The 21,005-nt window shown below is 39.5% G+C and overlaps 1 pseudogene; it reads right to left on the reverse strand.

The window, feature by feature from the left end:
* Positions 1 to 8,576: 8,576 nt before the first annotated feature.
* LOC118456067 (uncharacterized) lies at positions 8,577 to 11,905 on the reverse strand (annotated as a pseudogene).
* Between the last annotated feature and the right edge of the window lie 9,100 nt (positions 11,906 to 21,005).

Here is a 21,005-nt window from a genome sequence, read left to right on the forward strand (position 1 = left end):
TTGAAAAGGGAAATGCGACAGTGTAGGTTTATTTTGCATGTGCTTACATGTATGTTTAGAAATGTTTTGGATTACACTCATGGCTGGAGGAGGAAAGCTGAAGAGGAAATCATACCACATCATCCCAGTGGAGCGGGAGCCTTTAGCTGTCATTCCCCTCTTCTGTGTAAACAGCTCCCAGTTTGGATTCCAAAGACAGGCACCCTCTCTACTTTCAAGGTTAGGCTTAAAACAGGGGTGTCCAAACTACGGCCCGCGGGCCAACTGCGGTCCATTTTTATTTGGCCCGCAAGAAATTTTATAAATAGAATAGAATATGGCCCGCACTTCAACATTTGTTTTAGTATATTGCACTTTTTAGTTTGAAACACCAAGGGGAGCTACTGTTGATCAAGGCAGTTGCTCCATCAAAAAGGACAATCACAGAAGAGATTTACCCCAAGTTACTAAACATGGCCAAAATGACCGACAGCTATCTCCATGATGTCCTTCACATATCAACCACTAAGTTTACTCCAGACCTGCTAGCCATCCTTCGGTCCAAAGCGCAGCATCACTCCTCCCATTTAATGCAATGTCGTTCACACTTTAGGTGAGTGAAAAACATTCCACAGTACCCATGTGTTAATAAGCATGCATCTGCAGGTACACATGCTTCAAATATCAATAACGTACATCAATTCTGTAACTACCCTGCTTTTGCACACTTTCTTATATGCGTTTTTCTTGTTAACACACAAAGTACACACCGCTGTGCACATCACACACACTGCACACGCAAAGTCAGCTGATCTCATCTGATGCAGATTTGCTCCTTGATCAAGTGACATTTGTACAGATTTTTGGCACGAGTGGCGTCGGATCAGCACCGCAGCTGGAAGGCCCAATTTACATACCCAGCGCAGCTCACCAGAATAATTTACTAAAATTATATGCACTCCTGTTATTAAGTCCAGTCCAGTCTGTTAATGTTGATAACGTTTCAAACAAACATTAATAGGTGTGTTGCTAAGCCTAATAACTTAAATAACAAGCTTGAAATTTACCCACCCCATTTTCCCCTTTATTGTTTTTTTCTCTGTACTGTAAATCTTCTGTCTAAGAAGAAATCTAAGGCTGCTGTTCTGAGAATGAGCTACCAAAGCTTTTTCTGAATAAACCAATAAAGATCCATTCATGGAAAGCTGTGATGAAGGCAGTTTTGTCTTTAATTATATTCAACAATATATATATTCCCCAGATAAGCTGGAAATGGGCTTCCCTGCTTAGGGTTCTGCCCCTGCGATCCGACTTCAGATAAGCGGAAGAAATGGCCGGATGATTTATTGTTTTGTCTCTTTAGATTAGAACTTTCATTCACGTGGTTGTAACTCAAACAGCATGCATTGTTCACAAGGCGCCACACTTTTCATTCGCAATCTATTTGTTATTCAGATGTTAATTTTATTAATGCATTAACATCTTTTGTAGTAACTTGTTTTCATATCATAATAAACAATGGTTTATTTTAAGTGGTTTTCTTCTTCGTTATCTGTTTACATAACATGCACTGTTCATAATGCACAATGCGAGGTGCTGCACAGTTAAGTGGCATGATTCATTACTCAATGTGCTTTCAAATATTTTTTTTTTAAAGTTTGACATTAAACAGTTCTCAAATTTAACTTGAAATTTGAGTGTTTCTAGTTGGTTAGTGTGATTTTTTCCCCCCTCATTCAGTTGACTAAGAAATTAGTCACAAGGAAAATCTCTAGTAAAAACCTCTTGCAGATATTACACCAAAGCAGATGCTCTCAGGTCAGGACTTCCTAAGTCTACTTTGAACCCAAGAACACTTCTATGCTCAGTTTCTCTTCCTGCCTATCAGCACTGAGCTAGAAGCAGACTCGTTAATCTACATGCCACAGTCTTCAGATGAATAATTAGGCATTGAATTTATCTGCTAGTGTGATAGCTACAGCAGAGCTCCTCACCACAACCAGTTCTGTGTTCAGCCTTGTAATTATTACATGCTTTGTGTTTTCTTTGGGTAGAAACAAAAACACATGCATCTGCTACTTCTGCAACTTTTCATTGGGAATCACTCGTGACTTATATCATTGCCATTACACGGGGATGAGACAACTTAATCTTTGACTGTTTCTTTAAAAATGATGCATGTCCAACATAACTCCTTGTTCATTGGCTGAAGGCTGAAGGGTTGGAGAATGAATTGTGTGAAACACAAGATAATTGTACAACAAAAAATGTTTCTTGTAAGATGACAGAGAAACTGGTGGGATTTTTTTGCATGGTGTTTGGTGGTAGTAAGAATTTTTCCTCCTGAGTTGAGTTATAAAAGATATACTACCTTTCACTGACACTAAATCCTTGAAAGAAAAAAAAAAGAAGTGGTGTTTTTGTGTCGCTTAGCTATGTAGCCTATTTAATTAAAACCGTTTACATAACTTCCTGTTTCATAGTGTAATTTTCACATGCTTTATCCAAAGCACACTGTATGTTGAATCGTCTGCTAATTAATTGCCTGTGTCTTAATGGATAGCGAAGCTTAGCTTAGCTCGTAGCTGACTGGCTGCCAACATGGCCTCTTCACCTGTCCCTCCTGCACTTTTCTGCTCATTGGGTCAGATGTTGAGTTACTCCTCGGCCTCATTTAGTAATAGCGATACTTGTGATAAATGTTTACAGTTCTCGGGATGACACCCTACACTCAGCCTTTGAACTGGTTGTAAGAATTTGTAGTCGGGTCATGCACCCTGAAGCGACGCTGACATTTCAGCACTTCATATTGAATAGGGAGAGGTCATGTTGAGTGAATCGCGATGCTCGAGCACAGGGAGAGCCCACTGAGTTGTTGGTGTCTAAGAGCTGCCGGGAAATGATTTTCCAGGTGGCTCATTACAAATAAATAGCCGGTCACATGGGGTATGATAAAACTCTGGATGGAGTCATGGCCCAATGTTATTTGTGGGCATCCGAGCAGATGTGCGCCAGTGGTGCGCGTCTTACTCAGAGTGTTAATACAAGCCGAGGGGGCAGTGTGGCAGCAATTTTCCACACCAGCCTATTAATCAACCAAAGACCCAGACAGACTTTTAATTTATTTGAAAGCCTGATGCTTAGCGTTGTCCACCCCAGCTGTAAAACTCAGAAACCAGTCTTACTTGTTATCATCTATCGTCCACCTGGGCCTTACACAGAGTATCTATCTGATTTCTCAGACTTTTTATCTGATTTAGTTCTGAGCTCAGATAAAATAATTATTGTGGGTGATTTTAACATCCATGTTGATGCTAAAAATGACAGCCTCAACATGGCATTTAATCTGTTATTAGACTCAATTGGCTTCTCTCAAAATGTAAAAGAACCCACCCACCACTTTAATCACACTCTAGATCTTGTTTTAACATTTGGCATAGAAACTGAACATTTAACAGTGTTTCCTGAAAACCCTCTCCTGTCTGATCACTTTCTGATAACATTTACATTTACAGTAATTGATTACACAGCAGTGGGGAGTAGACTTCATCACAATAGATGTCTTTCTGAAAGTGCTGTAACTAAGTTTAAGAATGTAATCCACCCACTGTTATCATCTTCAATGCCATGTACCAACACAGAGCAGAGCAGCTATCTGAACGCTACTCCAACAGAGGTCAATCATGTTAATAATTTTACCTCCTCATTATGTATGACTCTGGATACTGTAGCTCCGGTGAAAAACAGAGCCTCAAATCAGAAGTACTTGACTTCCTGGTATAAATTCTCAAACACGTAGCCTAAAGCAGATGACTCAGAAGCTGGAGAGGAAATGGAGTATCTCAAATTTAGAGGATCATCATTTAGCCTGGAGAAATCGTTTGCTGCTTTAAAAGAAAGCTCTCCGCAAAGCCCGAACATCTCACTATTCATCACTGATTAAACAAATAAGAACAATCTTAGGTTTCTCTTCAGCAGTGAAGTATGTGTGTGTGTATTTATATGTTCATGTAAGTGGGACTGTGTATGGGACAAGTTTGAAATATTAAGTAGACGAGACTAAAATCTTATTTCTAAATGAATTGAAACTAACAGCTGCTAAGAAGATTTTTTTTTTTTGTTTGTTTGGTTTTTTTTTACATTTGACAGGCTCTCCAAAAGTTGATTCTGTTCATCCGGACATAGTGTTTTGTAGGAAAAACGTTTTGTCACTCATCCAAGTGACTTCTTCAGTCTCAGCTGACTGCAGGTTTCCCCAATCATATAAACAGGACATTTGCATAATGATTGAGACCATCCCACTGAAGGAACAATAGGTTGGGAGTTCATTTCCTTAATCTTAATTATGCATAGTCTCATGACCATCGATCAACAACCACTGACCAAAGCCCACTGATCAATGGCCATGAGAACCATTCACAGAGAGTTGGGGAATGGCTGCAATCACAGCATTGTAAGATGGCGAAAGATGTACTCTTAGGCCCCCTCCTCGATTCAAAGATGGTCTTTCCCTTTTCATGTAAATGGCCCCCTTGACTCCGCGCTCAAACCACCGTTCCTCCCTGTCCAAGATGTGTACATCCTCATCCTTGAAAGAGTGTTTTACTACCCATACTACTTACAGTATATGCTTTACATGTCCTCAAACAAACATCCAGAAAGGACCATAGAAGACCATCCTTTCTCTAGCCTGCAGCCTGATGAGGTTTTCCTGATGTCCCCACATTATTCCAAACACTCGAGAGCCACTGTCATTATGTTCACATCCTTTTAACATTTGCATATAGACAGTCTGCACAAGTTCCTGCAGTCACAACAGCATGCTTGCTTCAATTTGCTCTTCTCTCACACACACATACACAGTAGAGTGTAGAGACAATTTCTTTGTGACCTCCAAAACTTCTCTTTTCCTTTCTTCAGTGTCATGAAAATGAGTCAGATTCCACAGATATATAGCCAATGAAACACACGCATGCATGCACACACACACAAAGATTCACACACACAAACACACACACCTATACACTCCTTGGGTCACCTGGACAAGGTGAATGGGAATTACCCAGAGGACCTTGCCAGAAACCCACAGCCTCCATGTGTGTGTGTGTGTGTGTGTGTGTGTGAGTATGCGTGTGTGTGTGTGTGTATGAGTCAGTTTGTGAGTGTGTGCATGAGTCAGAGAGAAAGTGTGTGAGGAGTTTGTGCATTCCCTAAATAAAACAATGTTTAAAAATCTGCTATACAAAGCATATTTTAAAGCTGTGCTGTGATGTCCATTAATACAAAGATTTAGCTGAGATTCTGCAGGTCAGGAGTGCTTCTTAAAATACATCAAAGCTGTCTGCATCTCTGTCTGTCTGTTTACGAAATGCTTACCCTCCTGGGAGGACACAGTGGTAAAAGACCTGTGTGGGGTAATCATTGTTTCTGGTGCATTGAGAGGAATTAGTTTATTGTACAGGATGGGCCATTTATATGGATGCACCATAATAACATGGGAATGGTTGGTGATATTAAAGTCCTGTTTGTGGCACATTAGTATATGTGAGGGGGCAAACTCCTCAAGATGGGTGGCGACCATGGTGGCCAATTAGAAGTCGGCCATCTTGGAGACAACTTTTGTTTTTTCCATAGGAAGAGGACCATGTGACACATCAAACTTATTGGTAATGTCACAAGAAAAACAATGGTGTGCTTGGTCAAAGGAGCTTGCAAAGAAAAGCGTCTGGACTTCTTTAAGTTAATTGAAGATGTTTCACCTCTCATCCCAGAAGCTTCTTCAGTTCTAAGGTCAAATGGTGGGGAGTCCCAGATTTAAACCTAGTAGGAGTTTCCCCCCACAAAAGGACAAAGGACAAAAGGATCCCCTGATGATCCTCTAATCCCCTGAGCCAAGGTGTAATGTAATAATAATAATAATAATAATGTGTATGTGTTAGTCCCTATAGGGAAATTGCTCCTCTGCGTTTAACCCATTCACCCAGTGAAGCAGTGGGCAGCCACCAATGCAGCGCCCAGGGAGCAGTGTGTAGGGACAGTACCTTGCTCAGGGGTACCTCAGGGTAGCCGTTCAGTGGAGTCGAACCCCCGACCTTCCGATCATGGGGCCACCACTCTACCTACTGAGCTATCCCTGCCCCAGACTGTTCCCTCTAAGCCTGAAGGAAAAAAGGAGGAGCACACACATGTAAAGGAAGCACTCAAAATGTGCGGCTATCCTAAATGGGCATTCTTAAAGTCAGCAAAGAGGCACAGAAAAGAAGATCAGACACTAGCAAGGGAGGACAAGAAGGACAGACGCAACAACATTGTCATTCCCTATGTAGCTGGTGTATCAGAGAAACTCAGGGGAGTTTTCTCCAAGCATGACATCCCGGTACAATTCAGACCCAGCAACATGCTAAGACAAAAACTGGTTCACCCGAAAGACAAAACTCAGACTGGTTCACCCGAAAGACAAAAAATAGACTTAACAATGTGGTGTATGCTGTACAGTGCAGCGAGGAATGCCCAGACCTCTACATTGGAGAGACCAAACAGCCACTTCACAAGCGCATGGCACAACACAGAAGAGCCACCTCCACAGGACAAGACTCAGCAGTCCATCTGCATCTTAAGGATAAAGGACACATCGAGGATGCCAATGTTCACATTTTGGACAGAGAGGACAGATGGTTTGAAAGAGGAGTGAAAGAAGCATCTACGTCCACTGTGAGCGACCATCTTTGAACAGAGGCGGTGGTTTACGACACCAACTCTCTGCCATCTATAATCCAGTTTTGAGTTCCCTCCCCAGACGCCTTAACGCCCACTCACATCCTGGGCCATCTGACTTTAAAAATTCAGATGATAAGGTGGGGCCAGGTTTCACAATGAGCTCACCCGAAACCTTGGCTGATTGGGACCCACACCCAGTTTCACACCTTGGCTCAGGTGATTAGAGGATCATCAGGGGGTCCTTTTGTCCCTCTGTGGGGGGATACTCCCACTAGGTTTAAATCTGGGACTCCCCACCATTTGACCTTAGAAGTGAAGAAGCTTCTGGGATGAGAGGTGAAACGTCTTCAATTAACTTAAAGAAGTCCAGACGCTTTTCTTTGCAAGCTCCTTTGACTACAATGACCTGGATGACTGAGAACCTTCACATACAATGGTGTGCTTGGTTTCAATGTAACTTTATTCTTTCATGAGTTATTTACAAGTTTCTCTTTGTTCCCAGCCATTGACATGTCGAAGAGTGAGGAGCAGATCGAAATCGTGTTGATATCTGGTAAACGCAGTAACCGGGTCATTGCAGCAGATTTCAATGCAAGACACCCTACGAGATCATCCATCTCCCATGCAACAGTCAGCAAACTGCTTCCTAAGTTCTGTGAAACTGGTTCAGAGTTGGATTTCCCAAAATGTGGATGCAAGAAAACTTTCACTAATGAAGAAACATCAGTGGCTGTCCTTGCTTCATTCAGCAAGAGCCCACAGCGTAGCACTCGCCGTATGTCACTGGAGAGTGGCATTAGTCAAACATCCCTTCGGCGGATATTAGCTACTCACAAATGGCACCCTTACAAACTCCAGCTACTGCAGCATCTCAATGACCCAGATCGGCGCACAGAATTTGCAGAATGGGCAAAACAAAAATTGGAAAAGGACCCTCAGTTCATGCAGAAGATTTTGTTCAGTGATGAGGCAAACTTTTATGTGAATGGTGAAGTTAACAAACAAAACTACCGCTATTGGTCTGACACTAACCCACACTGCTTCCGGTTGAGTGAAGGCTGGCGCTACTCACCGGTATCTTTTTATCTTTTATTTATATATTCTTTGATACATCTTAACAAATTTTAAACCTTGTCTTCTACTGATACTACTGGCGATCCAGGAAATTTTGCAAGTGCCTGAGTGTCTTTCATCTGCCTGTTTGTTTTGGCCGTTGTCTCCCTCGGATCCGTACACCTGACTGTTTGGCTTACCTGACTGTGCGTGATGTGGCCTGGCATTATTATTATTATTTCTTTTATCTTTTTTCATTTAAGTTTTAAAATTCATAAAACATTCATGCTGAAATTATTTTTAACAAACGGGTAAAAGAAGGAAAAAAAAATCAAAACTGTTGCACTCAAAAAACCTATTGGACAGAGACAGCATCTTGCAAGAGTGGCAAGAGAGCTTGTCTTCATTGTTGTTCGTCTTGTGTAAATGTCCAGAAAGCATGGGCCATGGATCATCTGTGGAGACACAGGTAACAACACATTGGTCACTTAAATTATACAAGAAATTCACTAAAAAATGGAAAAAACAGTTACCTAATTTGAAGTTCTCCACTCAAATTCAGTAAGAAATTACAGAAATTTGAGCTAACAAAACAGAGACTGCATACCTGTGTCCATGAAAAGCTCCTGTGCCAAACAGAAATTTTAATATGGTCTAATCAGCTCTATTTCATAAATGACTTCTTACCAAGCATAATCAGCCCTGGGGTGATGGGCAGGTTGCTCTCTGCTTAAAGGGACATCCTGGTAGATGTTTCCTGCCAGAAAAAGGACCAAGACATTTTATGTAACAAATAAAAACATATAACAGGACAGCAAGCAACAGCATTAAACATAGAGCTGTATGAAAAAAAGCTTACATCTGCTAAGACAAAGAGGGAGTCTTCATCTTCCTTGTAATACCTCATCATGAGAAGTATGGCTGCTGTGCCAACCTTGTTGTTGGTCAAAACTCCTCACTTTCTATTTGCTGGATGAGTGTCCTTATACCAAGGTTCCATTTGAGCTTCTGGCTGGAGAAATAGTTAATAATCCTTCTGCCTTTGGTTATGAGGGCCTGACCTAAGCGGTCACTGATATCAATGCCTGTGAGTTTGGAAAAGTGGTTCGAAAGACCTTTCCGAGTAAACAAGAATGGCCACTGCTCCTGAATTTCAGCTATTGAAAGTGAGGGACAACTGTTGATAAGCTGCCGCTGAGAAATATATGTGAGGCACATGAAGTCATCCACATCAGGTCTCTCCACAGCTCCAGGTCCTTCTGAATTAAAAATTGTTAACAAGATGTGTTTCTTTTCCTCTAAAGAAGCTGCCATTTCCCCCTCAGGAAGTTCAACTGGCTGCCAATTTATACAACCATAGCTATCCACAAGGCATCTAACTTTTTTAGATGAGGTTACATTACTGTTTGGACTGCAGTCTTCCTCATTCCTGGTTCTCTTTGTTTGACGAAGTCTATGTGTTGTATTATCTCGATTAACATGTTCAACTCTAGATTTGATGCTTCTTAGTAGTGAATAATGTCCACAACCCAGTCTTTCTCCCTTTTCAGGAAAATCTGCAAACGTTTGAGGGTATCTGTTTACAATGATCTTAGCAACCTCTTCACAAGATGCACGTTTAGGGTTTCTGCAGTGAACTTGCATGGCCTCCACAACAATTCTAACCATACTTCTCCTGTCCCCTGGATGACCTCTGTCTCCTCTTGTGATTGCATGCGACAGTTGGAGTGGAAATCATTCCCAAGCTCCAGAGTAATGGTGTCATTCAAATTCTTTGGTCTGCCATCTAAAAAAAAAGAGAGATAGTGTTAGATTCGGTGTCTACTTTTGTTTCGTGCATTGCACAGCTGCAAAGATCCTGAAATTCCTCTATGATGCTCTGTATAGTGCTGGTTGGCAAGAGCATTTTAGCCTCCATTTTTAAATGACACAACGTCAACTGTCTGCTAATAGTTTAACCCTTTAAGACCTACCATAGAACCAAGTCCGCCAGAGCTTATATTATATGTTTACATGCTGTGGAGCCATTTTTGGGAGCATTTCAAGTTGCTATACATCAATACAACCATTATAGCCCAAATTTTAATAATATGTATGCATTAAGTGCATAGTAATTACATAAATTGCAAAAAAGTGCAATAAATACAAAAAAATTGAAAATTGTTTTTGTTTTTTTAACATATATTTCTAGTTAGAGAAATTTAAGAGGCTTATTCCTGAAAACTGTAAATACAAAAAAGTTGCACAAAATAGTTTCCCACCACAGAAAATTTATTTTGAGTGTCTTCATAGTTTTATTTTTGAAATACACCAATTTTTATATACAGCAGGAAAAACGAAAATAAATATTATAGTGCAGATTTGCAAAAAAGCAGCATATGCATCAAAATAAACTTTTTCCAGCAGTGCAATTTGAGTCCTAAGCATCCCAGAAACAACACAGAAAGTCATAAAGTCAAAGAAAACTTTTAAAAACACCAGTATAGGCTCATGAGGCCCTGATGGTAAAAGACTACATTTCCGCAAAAATGACATCACTTCCGGTTTCGGGAAGGTAATGGCGGACATGCAAAGGTTCGCTCTGACGTCTATTCCAACGTAGGAAGTGTTATGAACAGCTGATCGGATCGGCAAAGCATGTTTCTGGAATATTATGTTTGTGTTGCTGCAAGTGCTTTTTATGCAGTTTTTGCAAAGCTATATGTGGAAGGAAACTGTGACCTAGGACAAGCTGATGGCATAAGATGTAAGTACATCTCCTCCGGTTTCATATGCAAAAAAAATTATTACGCTAGCTTATGTGGCTGCAGTGCTACCGCGATTTAAAAATAGTTACGCAAAACAGAGCGTGCCCACTCCGATCGGTTTTAAAGGGTTAACTGTGTCCCGTCCTTGTATTATGGCAAATCCCCCAATTTCTTGTTGACTTGACTGCTGAACTGTCTACTTATGTTTTCAAGAAATATGGCTGGAAAATGATGTTCGGACACTGAAGTATTCAGAGCAACCTTCAAATGGACATAACACTTTCCCCCCATCTTTGATATGAATTCTGAGAGGGGCACAAAGAGTTGTGAAGTTTTGTGCAGCATACGCACATCCAGGAACTTGACAGCCGAGGTCACCAGTGAACTTATAAAACTCCTCCTCAGTGGTCTCCCTTCTGGTTCTGTGATTTCTAGGCATATGTGAATGAAGGGCAGAAAATGTTCTGAAAGTGGCAGGGCAGTTCTCAGTTCCACAAGAAAGCCTATAGTTAGCTACATGTTTGTGGCTTTTAACATGCAAACTGAACAATATAAATTTGCGTGCACTGAAGCCACAAAATTTAGAAATACACATAGTTGTAAAAAGTTCAGTGACCAATTACCTTTCCTGAATGACATATGCAATGCAAAAAATAACAGTATTGTCAATAGGGACCAATTCCCAGTTTTTACATGATCAAAATTATTCACAAAAGGCTTTAATAAACAGAAAATGTGTGCCGACAAGAGAGCAGTGCACAAAAATGAAAAGTTATTTGAGCTCGACGCTTTAATGGGTTTAACATGACTTAGTCAGCACTCCGCACCATACAGGTAGTACAAGCACACCTGAAAACACTGACCAGCTAACAGCTTTAAGCATTTGGGCGCAACCTCGGTAGCTCACCGATACACCTGTTGCAAACGTCCAAATTTCTATCAAGTCTCATAAATCCATCGGCAACTATTACCTATCCAGTCTTTTGAGTCTCCGCATTCATAGATATTGACATTTTGTCTTAGCATTTGAATGAAAATGTCCTGGTAGGGTATCTTAAAAGTCAAAACAAACAGTAATAAGAATGCATTTCGGACTTCTCTCGAATAAGTGGAAAAAAAAACACTTACCTTCAGACTGATTAGCTGGTTCCGATCCAACTTTAATGTGTCCCATGTCAGTCCGTTTTAGGGAAAAGTAAGTGGTTTCATTTAATTTTTAGATACTCCCGCATGGATGAGCATTTTGGAGTCTAGCAGAGTTAGTAAGATATAATCCAATCAACCTTGCATTTAACCCTATTGAACATCCAGTTACCTCTGACTACTTCTAAGTTGCACATGTTAACCGTGTCATCATCACTCTGTGCTGCAGCGAACTGGATCTGTGGCACAGAATAGTTGATGGTCATGTTGTGCAAAACTAAGAGAAGCAGATCAATATTTTCTTCTTGTTGTTATTTAATGGTGGTTGGCAACCAGCAAAAGGAGCATTAACCACATCGAGCAATATTTTCTATCCCCATTGTTGTTTTGAAAGTGAATACCCGACGTCTGCGTCATACGTCAGGTGAAGGTGTGGTGTCGGCTATCGCACCTGACACATTAAAAAGCTTTAAAAACGTAACAACCCAACGCGCTAAACATGAACAAACATAAACACCCGTGTTACATTATCACGTATATCCAGGACATCTCTTGTGAACCAAGACGAAGTGGTGCTACAAAGGAATTATTTCTTTAGGAGAGTGCATTTAATAGCAGTCTGGCCTGCAACAAAATGCATGCGCTAAAAATACAGTTTCTGATGTCCCAGAATTTATTAATTTTGAGAGTGAAGTTGTAGGACTGATGCTGTTTAGTGGTGTAGGTTTCATGGATGTGACACCTTAACTTGTGTAAAATGACGACCAGAGCATATTATTAGGTTAGTTCACTGTAGTTAGGCAGAAGTGTCTTAAAAAGTACCACCTTATACAAAACAAATGAAGGTCCAGTATAAGAAAGAATAAGAAGAGTATACCTTACCTAGTATGTATACTAATAATGCTTCTTGGGACTATATTGGCCCCCGTTTTAGTACATAACAGTATTCTTGAAATTAACTCTTAGATGTACTTTTTGTTCACCATAAATGTACTAGCATAATGTCATGTCTACAAGTGTACAATTAAAATATACTCGACTCTATCACAATACTAACCTTACAAGTATACTATTAATTTACTTTTTAGTTTATATTTGAGTTACTTCTGATTGAAAAACAGTAATTAAAATGCAATTGAAACATATTTTTCACATGTAACAAATCTCTTCATTGCCCAGATATCAGATAACAGTTCTAACTATCAGAAGGCTTCATTTATAAAGAACTGCACCCATAGTTCAAGCACCAGAATTATATTGTGACCAGGTGAGAAAGTGTTTTGAGAGTTGAGGTTTATTAACTATTGACCCTTTTCACTCACGGTTTGAACAATTTCTTTTTTTTAAATTAATGATTTACCCCACTTACTCTGTTCAAAAGGTAAAATACATTACACAAGAATGTTTGACAGATTCTTGTTTTAAAACATCATTTGTTTCATAGTTGTTTTAATTTCACAGCACTGCAATGCATGCTGGGTAGTTCTTTGTACTTCTTAGTAAACCTCAGGTATACTTCAAATAAATTACATACTACATAATATACTACAAGCACTACTATACTACAAGTATAGACTAAATGTACTTATACTTGTCTGTATACTTCTAACTGTACTTAAAGTATGCTTAAATGTAGTTTGGTCTAAAAAAGGAAGAAGATACATACAAAGTAAACTAAAGGTATACTTGCTTGTTTTCTAGTTTTTAAAGTATACTTATACTTAAATATTCTTTTTGGTAAGCGTGAGACTGGTTGTTTGATACAAAGTGGGCTGTAATAATGTTTCACATTGTTTGAATAAACAAATATATTTATTAATATATGGGGTTCCATTCAGTTCAAGGAATTAAATTTTAGTGTGGCTGCAAATTACTCCTTAAGTTAAAAATTATGCTGTATATTGTAGTTTATATGTTATACTACTCTCACAGTGAATCACATTTTATAGTAATACACTCTGAATGAGGATTTAAGTAATTACTCTCAGATCTACAGTAGAAAACAACAGAAATCTGGATGGTGTAATAGTATAATCTCAGTAACATCACCAATTGTTACATTTGCTGTATTTTACAGCTGTTTCCATGAGTATGGTGAGTTACCGTAATAATAATGTAATCTCATGGAATTTTCCCACAATTACATGCAAATTACAGTACTAAACTGCTAACATCCTGCAAACAGTTTTTTACTGTTGATTTTGCAGTACTAAGCTATGGAAATTACTGCAAAGGCTAACAGTGTAGGCGTAGCCAATTGGCAGAAGTCTTTCACTTTAGAGGTCTCAGGATCTCACCTCTGCTTTTTGCAGATGATGTGCTGGCTTCATCAGGTGATGGCCTCCAGCTCGCCTTGGAACGGTTCGCAGACGTACCGGCTGTACTGGTCTGTTGTGGTGAAGAGAGAGCCGAGTGTAAAAGCGAAGCTCTCAATTTACCAGTCAATCTACGCGCCTACCCTCACCTGTGGTCACAAGCTGTGAGGTAGTGACTGAAAGAACGAGATCGCGAATCCAAGCGGCGGAATGTAAATGCTTATACAGTGTCAGTCACCTAGCAAAGTGACTAGATATCTGGAGTTGTTTCTGAGTCCTTTTCGCATGTCTGTATTCTGTCTGTTACAGCCAAATTTCCCCTTGTGGGACAATTACAGGATTATTCTATTCTCTATTCTATTCTAATGTCATTATATCTATTACAATAATTTTTAGGAAGAAATTTTGTATGCAGAGTATTAGTTTTAACACAGAACCTCGTACAACGCGGCCGCAGGCCATTTACAAAAAATCTGGACTGGACAGCAAGCACATTTAACAGTGTTTATTGAAATAACACAGGCTACAATCCCACACACCAACACAAATTTCTATCCTGATAAGGACACACATATGATCTTTCTCTTAGTATTTAGGTATGAACACAATGCCAACAGCACAAAACAAATGTGAAAACCAGCACAAAGACACTTCCCCAATGATTCTACTGTCGAAATATGACTGCTCATCTATTTGTTACCTGATGAAGCTCAAAAGCGGCTGGCTTCACCACAGCTCACAAATGATGGCTCACCTTACTGTGATCCTGGGCTGGGATTGTTCTTAACTCAACTTTAGGGTCACTCAGGATTCTTGGCTAGCTATCGGCTTGCAAAGAGCCGAAGTCGTTTTAGAAGCATAATTCAGTTGTTTCTGTCCTGGAGACACGATGTCTTAAACAGAGGCATCAGGTATACTGACAACCTGTTCATATGTCTAAACGTTTTTCCACACTCAGCGAGACACCTGCCGGGGGTCAAACTCTGGTAATTGGTGATTCTGTTCTGAGACATGTGAAGCTAGAGACACCGGCAACCATAGTCAATTGTCTTCCAGGGGCCAGAGCAGGATACATTGGGGAAAATTTAAAACTGCTGGCTAAGGGTAAACGTAAATTCAGTAAAATTACAATTCATGTCGGCAGTAATGACACCGGGTTACGTCAGTTGGAGGTCACTAAAATCAATATATTGAATCGGTGTGCAACTTTGCCAAAACAATGTCGGACTCTGTAGTTTTCTCTGGTCCCCTCCCCAATCAGACCAGGAGTGACATGTTTAGCCGCATGTTCTCCTTAAATTGCTGGCTGTCTGAGTGGTGTCCCAGAAATGATGTGGGCTTCATAGATAATTGGCAAACCTTCTGGAGGAAACCTGGTCTTGTTAGGAGAGATGGCATCCATCCCACTTTGGATGGAGCAGCTCTCATTTCTAGAAATATGGACAAATTCATTAAACCCCCCAAAATATGACTATCCAGAGTTGGGACCAGGAAGCAGAGTTGCAGTCTTACACGCCTCTCTGCAGCTTCTCTCCTCCTGCTACCCCCCCGCCCACGCCTTCCGGGATTGGGAACACCTGGGCCTCATCAGACCAGCTGGTATTTTGGAGGGAGGAGGTCAGCTGTTCAACGCTGGATTGTTGTAAAGACTTTAGTCAGTACACGTCGAGCCCAAGTTTCCCGTGCCTCTGTCTCAGAAAGTTAACATGTATCTCTGTGTTCTAGATTCCCCGGACCCGTCCCCGTGTTTCCCCATGTGGAGTGTGGAAGGAGTGACTGGTCACTAGTGGAGAGAGAGACGTTGGAATGAGCGCATGTGTGATTCCCCTGTTTTCCCTGGAGCCCTGGAACCCTGCCTCTCACATCTTTTTATATAGCTCTATCCTCGCACTGTCTGTAAATACACTTGTGAAGATCTTGTAAATAAACCGTCTCTGTTAAAACACAACTCCGGAGTCCTGCGAGTGGATCCTCAGAGCAACCCGTGACAATAACAATCCAGCCATACCATGGATCCAGTGGACTCGGCTCAGCAACCCACCCCCTCTCCTGAAGCCTTGTTGGAGCTACACGAGCAGATGCTACAACACACTAACCATCAGTTGCTCGCACTCACTCAGGCTCTCACTCAGCACATACCTTTGCCAGGTCCCGCTATGCCTCCCCCGTCTGCCCCTTCACAGCCGGCAACCCCGGAACCCTCCATGCCACCAACCCCCGCTTCCGCAGAGCCTCCAGAACGAGCTCTACCATCACCGGAGCCGTTTGCTGGTGAGATTGCCTATGCTGATTTTCTCTCAAAGTTTAAAAGTTTGTTTGAAAGGGGCACCGGAGCAGAGACAGCGGGCCACCATTTGCTGAACTTAAAACAAGGAAGACGGTGTATGGCGGACTTCGGACACTGGCGGAGGATACTGGATGGGGGCAGCCTGCGCTGATAAGTACTTTATTGAACAATGTTTGTGACGAACTCAAGAGCGAACCACTGATGGGGGAGCTGCCCAAAACCCTGTCAGAAGTGATAACCTTAAGTGTTAATGTTAATGTATCAGTGATGATAAGAGGACTCAAAGACTTAGAGCAATATAAATAATCAGGAATCTGCTCTGGAATCTATTGGAAAAGTGACGATTGGATAATGAACAATGGGTATGGAAAGTGTTTCTGGCCTTACGGCTCAAAAAACAACAACAAAAACAAAAACACATAAATGACAAGTTTGAACACAGATTATAGGTTTCCATTCAGAGATATTGAAGAGGAAGAATTTGATTATGAAAAGGACTGTCAAGGTGGTTATTTTGCCACACACGCTGAGAAAACGAACTTCAAAATGTTTAACTATGCAGAGCACAACATGCATGACCCTGAAAGTAACATTGACCCAGATACCCACTTCTACAATAACACCAATAATACTTGTGAGTACTATACGGATGACCAATTCAATATGAATATTAAAATGGCAAATGCATTGTCGGTCATACATTTCAATAGTAGAAGCCTGTATAAAAATTTTTCTAAAATTACAGAATGTTTAAGTAAGTTAAAAAAGTTTAATATAATTGCAATATCAGAAACATGGCTCGATAATGAGAAAATTAGTGAAATGGGACCAGAAGGATACGAATTATTTACAATGAACAGGGTGAATAAAAAAGGAGGCGGTGTTGCCTTATATGTAGATAAAGTTTTGAAATGTAGTCTGATTGAATGTATGTCAAGCACCATAGATAACGTATTGGAATGTGTCACTATTGAAATCCATGTTGAAAAAGCTAACAATATAATTATAAGTTGCATCTATAGGACACCAGGTTCATGCCTTGAGACATTCAATGAAAAACTTGCTGCTATGTTTAGCAACCTAAATGATAAAAAAGTGCAAATAATTTGTGGTGATTTTAATATAGATTTGCTAAACCCAAATCGACATCAGAAAACAACAGATTTCATAAATACAATGTATAGTAACTCCCTTTTCCCTGTAATTATAAAACCAAGTAGAATAACAATTGATACAGCTATATTGATAGATAATATATTCACAAATAAAATTGACCATGAAATAGTAGGTGGACTTCTTATAACTGATATAAGCGATCATCTTCCTGTTTTTGCAATTTTTCAAAATTATTTTGGGATTAAAACTAAACAAAAGAATCAAATATTTGATATGATACGACTTAGAACAACAAGAGCCATTGCTGCCCTCCAGGTGGACTTAAAGGAACACAATTGGAATGAGGTTTTTGCAAATGAAGATTCAAATAGTGCATATGATGCATTCTTATCAACTGTAATTTCACTATATGAAAAACATTGTCCTTTAATGAAAATCACTAGAAAGCATGTTACGCCCCTAATCTAGGCGTGTAGAGACGCACATAAGGTTGGAGGAGAGAGAGAGACAAATACCCGCCCTGGTTCCCAAGCCAAACATCCGAAACAGTTGTGAGTAAAAAATGTGATTTATTGACGGTGATGAAGCACAGCTCCAGGGTGAACCCAGGCCAAAATAATAAACAAAACCAACTAAGTCCCACCAGAGAAAACTAACTAAACCCTACGAAAGAAAACAGAACAAACAAATGACGATACTAGCCCTCGCTCCCTAACCCGGAAAACAGGAGAAAACTGTCCCCAAAGAAAAAGGCGGCTCACCCCTTCCGCTTCAGCCTAACGGTGCCGAAGCACTAAGTTAGCACAGCCGGAGCGGCTCTCACAGAGCACGCTCACACAAATGTACAACAAACGTATAGGTTGGTAACCAGGGTCAGGACCGCGTCGGCTGTCAAGCTGCTCGCTCGCTCCACACTCTCTCTCTCTCTGGCGGGAGCTGTCAGAGCGGCTTTTTGAACACTGTCACGTGTTCCACGGTCCAATCAGCTGCTCACTACTCTTCATTGGGGGGAGGGACCTGCAAAGAGTCTGAAACACAGCAAAGAGACAAAGACAGAACAGCCCACACATTGCCACAGCCGTAACAGCATCACAGATCAAATAAGCCATGGATCACAAAGGGGATAGAAGATGCATGTAAAAAGAAAAATAATCTATATAAGAGATTCATAAAACAGAGGACAAAAGATGCTGAAATAAAGTACAAGTTATATAAAAATAGATTAGTAAATATTATAAGAACAAGTAAGAAAGAATATTACCACAAATTATTGGAGCAAAGTAGAAGTAACACACAAGAAACATGGAGGATATTAAATAGTATAATCAAAAAGGGCTCAAAAAATAAGAATTATCCAGATTATTTTAAAAAAGATAAAGATATTGTGCTTGATAAAACTAAAGACATTGCAAATGAATTTAATGATTTCTTTGTAAATGTTGGCTTTAATTTAGCAAAAGAAATTCCAGAGACAAGAAATAATAACGACCTAAATAAACATATTACTCAGAATGTGTCCTCCATGTTTATTGGTGCTGTAACTCATAGAGAAATAATTAACATTGTGAAGACATTTAAAAATAAAAAGTCCACTGACTGTTTTGGTATTGACATGATATTAGTTAAAAGTATTATAGAATATATAGTGCAACCTTTCGCATACATTTGTAATCTGTCCTTTCAAACTGGTGTATTTCCCTCACAAATGAAAATAGCAAAAGTTATTCCAATCCATAAAAACGGAGAGAGAAGTCAGTTTACCAATTATAGGCCAATATCACTGCTCCCACAGTTCTCAAAAATTTTAGAAAAGTTATTTGTTAATAGACTTGATAAATATATTGAGAAGCATAATCTCCTAAGTGATAACCAATATGGCTTTAGAGTGAAAAGGTCCACTTCGATGGCAGTGATGGAACTTGTAGAAGGGATATCTAATGCTATAGATAATAAGGAATATACTGTTGGTGTTTTTATAGACTTAAAAAAGGCGTTTGATACGATTGATCATTCTATATTAATGAATAAACTAGAAAGATATGGCATAAGAGGGTTAGCATACAAGTGGATGAAAAGTTACCTGGATGACAGATATCAATATGTCGAATTCAATAATGTAAAATCTAAGCAGTTGAAGGTAACTTGTGGTGTTCCTCAGGGCTCTGTGCTGGGCCCTAAATTATTTATATTATACATAAATGACATATGTAGCATTTCCAAACTGTTAAAATGTGTATTGTTTGCTGATGATACCACTCTGTATTGCTCAGGTAAAAACCTAGAACAGCTTCTGACTACAGCGGAAAAGGAGTTACATATATTAAAAAACTGGTTTGATGTAAATAAGTTATCATTAAATATAAAGAAAACAAAATTGATTATTTTTGGCACTAGACAAATGAAAAATGTATCTTAAATCAGGGTTAATGGAATTGAAATTGAAAGAGTGTACGAAAATAAATTTCTTGGAGTGATAATTGATGATAAGCTGAGTTGGAAGTCTCATATAAACCATGTGAAAACAAAAATGTCAAAAACCATTGCTATTCTCTATAAAACAAAGCATGTCCTGAACAAAAAATCATTATACACACTCTATTGTACTCTGTTGCTTCCATGTATGACTTACTGTCTGGAGATATGGGGTAATGCATATAAAACGAACACTCTTCCTATTTTCAAGTTGCAAAAAAGAGCTATAAGAATTATAAACCAATCAAACTATATAGAACCAACTAACATTTTGTTTATTAATCTGAATACCCTGAAATTTTATGATTTAGTTGAATATAAAATGGCACAGATAATGTATAAAGCACAAAATAACTTGCTTTGCCCCAGTACTCAGAAGCTGTTCAAAGTCAGAGAGAGTCAATATGACTTAAGGGGAACAGATTTCTTTAAAAAAAACAAGATAAGGACAAATATAAAGCAGAGATGTGTTTCTGTTAGAGGAGTTAACCTGTGGAATAGTTATGACAGTGATTTAAAAAGGTGTAGTTCATTTTCCTTGTTTAAAAATATGTTTAAAAATAGAGTATTAGAAAAATATATATATCAAGAATGAAAAGAGCAAAAAAAAAAAAAACAAAAACAAAAAACAGAAAACCTCTTGATTCTTTTGCTTTGATGTAGTTACTTACTAAGGTGGTGGTGTTTTTTCTTGTTTGTTTGTTTGTTTGTTTTGTTTTTGCTTTGTTTGCCTTCTCTCACCCCAACCGGTCGCAGCAGATGGCCGCCCCTCCCTGAGCCGGGTTCTGCCGGAGGTTTCTTCCTGTTAAAAGGGAGTTTTTCCTTCCCACTGTCGCCAAAGTGCTTGCTCATAGGGGGTCATATGATTGTTGGGCTTTTCTCTCTGTATCTATGAAGCGCCTTGAGGCGACATTTGTTGTGATTTGGCGCTATATAAATGAAATTGAATTGAATTGAATTTTATTATTTGCTTCGAGCCCTGTGTACAGGAGCTGCATGCTAAAAGATCTTTTGTTAAAAGGGTTGGCGTAATAAGCAAATGCTTCAGCCAATACCTTTTGATTAGCCTTGTTTCATGCTTTCTTGCTTTGTGGTAAATCTTTGTTCTGTCTTCACTGAGATATTTAAATGCTAATCAATAAACATATCAATAAAAACAATGTAGATGAACATTTG

The sequence above is a fragment of the Neolamprologus brichardi genome, chromosome 1, assembly GCF_056152115.1.
Source record: "Neolamprologus brichardi isolate AB-2024 chromosome 1, ASM5615211v1, whole genome shotgun sequence".
Classification (NCBI taxonomy): domain Eukaryota; kingdom Metazoa; phylum Chordata; class Actinopteri; order Cichliformes; family Cichlidae; genus Neolamprologus; species Neolamprologus brichardi.